At 43.8% G+C, this 6000-nt stretch overlaps 1 protein-coding gene across 3 annotated transcripts in view; it reads left to right on the top strand.

The window, feature by feature from the left end:
- Tshz2 (teashirt zinc finger homeobox 2) overlaps window positions 1-6000 on the top strand; it is a 445344-nt gene that overhangs the window by 1993 nt on the left and 437351 nt on the right. The window lies entirely within an intron of this gene.

Here is a 6000-nt window from a genome sequence, read left to right as displayed (position 1 = left end):
GCCAGACCCACCCACTGAAAAATCAGCTTTCCACTCGATTGCTAGTTTTGATTTGACATTTGATTGATCACCTGTCATCTCACTGCCTTTGATCTATTCATTCTGATATATATCAATAAATCACTCACCATGGTAACTCCGAGTGCCAGTGACGCAAGCTTTGCCCTCTATATTCAGTGAGAGACATGCACAATCATTATCTTGTTGGCTTTTAATGTGGGCGTTTTTATTTCTTTGTGTCCTTTAGTTGATCAGGGCTTTAGCAAAAAAGCTTAAGTTTTGTCTGCCCCCACCGGCCCTTTCTTGCTGACTCTCCTCGTACTTTGGTGAGCACCGGTAAGACTGATCAGGCCACCCACCAATATATTTTATTCTGTTCCAACTTGAGTCAAGCATGGGAAGAAGTTCCCAGGACACTTGGGTAAACTTTGCAAAGTCACCATGATAAGAGGGCTGGTGAGTTAGGAATCTGGGGAAAGTGGATATGTGTGTCTGGACATGCTGGCTACCAAGTTCATAACCCTTCCTCCCTGCCTGCCTCCAGCCCAAAGAACAATACATGTGCTTCAGAATGGCCATAATTTCCTTCCCTCTTGAGTGCAGGATCGCTTCCGTGGCCATGTGTAGGTTGCTTTGAGTTGCTATAAAGCTTCCATTCATGGATTTTCAATTGTTTCTATAAAAGCAAAATAATGAAAATAGCCTTAGCAACACACATTTGCAACTTGTCTAGGCAGGGGCTGTTCTTTTCTCAACCCTGGTTACCTCTTTTGAAAACAATAGTCCTCTTATTTAATTTTATTTTCTTTTATACCTCACACTGCCTTGCTATCTGACCATGGGAGGGTGTGTGATGGCCTTTGAGACTTCGGAAGAGTCGGTCTGCTGCATCTAATGCTGGCAACATAAGTTCAAGTGTAGCTGGATTACCAGAGATAGCATCCTTATTGTTTGTTGTCCTGAAAGAGAGCCCTGGGCTGCAGTCCAGCAGGAATGATACTGCCCTGAAAACTACTGTGCCCCCCCCCTCCTTCCTTCCTTGTAGTTCCGGTAAAGGCCATCAACAACTAGGCAGTAATTTAAATTACCAGAATGACTGGACATGTCTCCTTTCATAAGCTCATTAAAAAAAGTGCCTTACTCAGAATTACCCCCACTTTAATCATGATTACCAACTGATCAATGACGATCCAGGTGTGCAGAAAATGACATTGTACCGTATTATTTAAATTAGATCCTTTCATTAAGCTGGTATCTATTGGTGCTGGCTACTCTTTTTATTGTTGTTGTAGTAGTAGTGGTAGTTCCTGTGTGTGTGTGTGTGTGTGTGTGTGTGAGAGAGAGAGAGAGAGAGAGAGAGAGAGAGAGAGAGAGCGTTTGAGTGTGAGTGTGTGTGTATTAGAAACTTGTGACCTTACTTTCAGTTTTTTGGCCGATTGGCTTCTTAGTGTTTTTACCAGACTGTTTTCAGAATTCTCATTATGCTCCCTGGAAGAAGCAGAAATCCTTTCGAGCTGAGAGGGGGTAATTCATTTCATACACAGTGAGTTCCCCTGCTTTATGGTATTTATTTTTCTGCACATTAATAAGGTGGGTTGTTTCTCCTGCAATGTGCCTTCTGCTCATCCGAGTTCACCCATGCCCCACTCTCTTAGGACGAGCGACACCAAGTTAGCTGAAGTCTTTCAGCCAGTCCCCATGCGGGGACAGGGGAGAGTGCTTCTCAGGCTCTGCCTGAGCTAACTTGTACCACTGCTTAAAATGAAAGCCAATGCGCAACTGTAAGTGATTACTCCTATGGACTAATGTTGAAAGCTTGAGGCCTCGTTTGATTAATGAATAATAGAAGATAGAAAAAGCCTGGAAGTGAAGCCGGGCCGAAGCTCTCCTGGAACTCTCTTTCCCTGAATAACTCTTCCAGGCTGTTAGATGCCGTCCCAGAATTCCGTTTAAGGGTGGTATTTCAAGAAACTGGTAGCTGAAGTTCCTAATAAAACAGGTATCTGTGCAAAGCCCACAGAATGGTGTGATAAGTGATGGAGAATTTTCATCTTTATTTCTTACATGCCTCCCCCTTCAGTGTGTGTTTGGGGGGGGGGGGCTATGAGGAAAGCGATCCTCTTTAAGTAAACAACCAAGAGAGAACATTTCTCTCAGAAATATTATTGGTCCTTACTCTCTGAAGCTCTTTGCCCTTCCACGGTTCTGGGACTTGAGGCCAGGAGAAAGTTTACAGAGCAGCTCTCATGCCCGTATCGTGATGTGTGGGTGTGCTCGACTCGCCCTCTTGACAGTGTGTTTGGTTCACCATTATCGTGCGTCCGTCCGCTTTACCTGAGTCTTCAGGAATCTGCCTCGGCATCTCTCCCCCTTGTTCATTTTTAGGGAAGATGAAAAAGACGATGGCAGGAGGGCTGAACAAAAAGAAACCGTCTTGATGCGTTTGCACTTTATAGGAGTGTGTGGATTTAAAAAAAAAAAAAAAGGTAGACATGTTCTCAAACGTTTCTTTTCCTAACAACCCCAGCCGTGTGGTCTGCATGCACACATAGCAGAGATTTTATTTCAGCACTTGATATTATTATTTTTATAGTAATGCCCGCCAGTTGCGATGGAGTATGAAATCCTGTGTAATCATGTCCCTGTGAGTATATCTAACATGCCCATAAGTTATATTCCCCTGCCTCTGCTCCCCTCAAGCCATTCTGTGCTGCTTTCTTGTAGGCTTGTGCTAGTTTCTGATGATGCAGTTTTTTCTTTTTGTGGGGAGTCTGGCAGGAGAGAGCATCTCCCTCAATTTATTTTGTTTATTGAATGCGGAGATGAATAATGCAGAATTTGTTTTCATGAGTGTCCTTGTGTAGCAGTAAACATTTGACTATTAGCAATCATTACTTAAAAGTTGCAATTTGCACCTTAATAGCATAGGTTATTTACATGGGAAACACATTCAGCAGGGCCAGTTCTGAACACACTGTGCGTCGATGGAGTAGGAATGGCCCGAGAGTTCTCTTTTTCTTCTTCGGGACAGTGTTGTTTCTGAGTCGATGGGTGAAGTCCCAGAAATTTCAACTACCACATAGGGGCAGGAGCCAGTGGCTGTAAGTGAAGTTTGCCTTTAATTTACTGTCAAGTAGGGTGAGACAGGAAAGAACAAGAACCCGGAATGTTTCTGGACCCTGATTTTCTTTGCTTAAACATCCTTCAGAAAAGCAAACTTCATTTTAAAAACTGAAGTGTCTCATGTTGTAGATCTCTTTGCTTCCCATAACCATATGGTTTTAAGACAAGGACACACACACACTCACAGACACACTCATGCCAGCCCACAGGCCTTCATCAACAAGAACTCTTAGCTATCTTGTTACTTCAGCGGCCAGGTGCCTAGGAATGACTTTGCCCTCACAGTGTTTTGGGGTTGGAAAGATTCTTTATGTGGTCCTTTCTCCAGTCCTCTCCTGCTCTCCTCCCCCCTCTTGGCTCACCTTTAAAGGTCCAAATTGAATAGGACATTTCAAAAGCGCATTTGTTTTAGGTATTTATTGATTTCATTTTTAATCTGCCATCTCAGGACATAATATATTAACCCTAATCCGAAGATTGCAAGTGGCAGTACTCGGAGCAGAAAAGGGAGGAGAGGGCACTGGGGAACTTGGGGCAGTGAAATCACTGAGGCTTTTGTGAGTGTGTGTGGGGAGGTTGGAGGGGTTAGATGCTTGAGTGTAAACGCGCTTCTCAAAAATACTCTACTGTTCTTCCTCCACTTGTGTTTCTCACTGCTCCCAACCAACTCAGTTTCTTGCTGCATTTGGGGAAACTTCACACTCCATAGACTCCTCCTGTGCATCTTTAGACTTGGTCTGCAAGTATCTTGGCTATTGTGACTTTCTCCAGCAATGGAACAATCCTTACCCCACCTCTGCTGACTTCCCATCAGGGGTGTTTTTTTTGGGGGGGTGGGGGGAGTCTTTCCAACTGGATAATGCCTAAGTTAGTCTGGGTTGGTCTACTTCTCTTCCCAAGGCTTGAAAATGGGGGGAGACTTGAGATGGCATTATTTAAAGCCTGATGATGAAGAGACTCTGCCCACCCCTGCAGCAGAGTCTAGGAATATCAGGCGAGGAAACATCCTGGGCTCTGCTCCTGTTTGCAGGGGGTCTGCAATCAGCTGGTGCGAAGTAAGCGTCCCAAGTGCAGCTCCCCCTTCACGGGGAGAGGACTGTCCAGGCTCTTAATGCTTTGGGAAGACTCCGGCCGTGGAGGCCGCACCTGCCCCCATCCAGATTCCTCTTAGAAACAAGACTCACCTACCAGGTTCTGGATTAACAGCAGGCACACATGGAGTGTCGTTTTCTTTGGAGGGACGTCAGTTGGAAATACATTAAACTAACAGAGGGTGTCTTGCTTCGCTTCCCGAAGCCATGCTTTCTCATTACATATTTAATTACAATCAAACTGAATGACTTTTAGGGAAAAAAATATCACAGTGGTATTAAAAGATGCTTGGCACACAAATAGATGTATTCCTTCTCAGGTTGAGAACACTGTTGTATTTTTATTTCTTTGAGTGGAATTTGTTTTTACTTTTGAATGTCATGATGAAAATAGGAACCCTTTTATTATATCGTCTTTAATCCGAGTTCAAATTCCACCTTAGCCTCCACTAACATTGGAAGAGGCTCCTGTAGCTATTTTTTTTTTTTCAGTAATTTGTAACAACCGGGGAAAAAAAATAAAAACACTATTTTACATTTCATTAGCTCTTTTAAAAGTGAGAGGTTTGGGGGTGACCTTTGGCAAGCCCTGAAGGGCCTTAGTCATTCTACCCACGTTTAAAAATCAGCTCCCTGAGGGGTGCTGGCTTGTGATCGGGATGCTGCACTAAGAGGAAGAAAATAACTGTATACTGATAACATCATTTCACAGAACATTGTAGTTTTCTAGATTTAGAATTTCATCCCCTCCACTTTGACCTTTGAATCTTAGAGAGTTTCTTGGGTCCAGTGCAGGCGTAGCATTGAAAATGGATCTCAGAGTTCATCCACCAAGCCATTAGGTAATGTTGATAAAAATAAGAGACTTCAGAGCCCACTGCTCGGCTCTGGGAGCAAATCAGACAGCACCCTTGTGCACACCCAGGTCCTGCCTCTAAGTTAGACCTTCACCAGGGTCCCCTTTAGCATGTGGCTGTGTCCCTACTTCTCCTTTTGTTTGAAGCACCCTTAAAGATGCAGGAAAGAGAAGGCTGAGCTGCAGGTGGGAGCCACAGACACATTTATTTCCAAAGCAAACTCCGGACGAGATGACTAGATAATGCAGACATCTCTGAAAATCATGAACAGGGCCATTTGGAACTTCTAGTTGTTGCCTCTCTCAATCTTCCAGACTCTCTATATGAGGTGGGGCAGTCCCTTGACTGTCCTGAAATATCCCAAGGTGCCAATGTCATTCCTAAATTTATTAGAAATTTTAGAAATCAAAACGCAAGAGGCCTGGCATACTAAACTTATTAATAATATATACATATTATATTATATCAGTTCTGTTTATCTTTGCTGAGCAACCAGAAAAATGTACAGTGCAGAAGTTTTAGTACTAATGAGCTCAGAGAAATTACACAGGAAAAAAAAATTACCTGGATCAGATTCGAAAGCTTTGAATTCTGCTTGTGAGTGAGAGTTCTTCCCACTTGTCTCATTAAAGCAAAACAGAACAACAACAACGGAAACTCCAAAAACAAATTCAGTGTCCCCATACTGACTGTCCTAGCCAGAAACAGTGCGAGGGCTTTATACTCCTCTATGGATGAAGGAAGACATCAGGGCATCCAAGCGCACATCCCCTCTCAGATAACCAAATGTGGACATGCAAACCAAACCCAGCCACGGAGAAGCTGTAAAGCTCCAGGTTCGAGGTGGAAAACTTCAGTGGACTGTAAGGGGGCATGATGACAGGATACTGATGCCTCTCCTTGCAAATGACAAGCCCTGAAGTGGGGAG

Source organism: Microtus oregoni, unplaced genomic scaffold (assembly GCF_018167655.1).
Source record: "Microtus oregoni isolate MIOR12 unplaced genomic scaffold, Mior012 000020F_ref0000438, whole genome shotgun sequence".
Lineage (NCBI taxonomy): Eukaryota > Metazoa > Chordata > Mammalia > Rodentia > Cricetidae > Microtus > Microtus oregoni.
The sequence above is the reverse complement of the archived record's forward strand: the minus strand, read 5'-3'. Positions and strand labels throughout refer to the sequence as shown.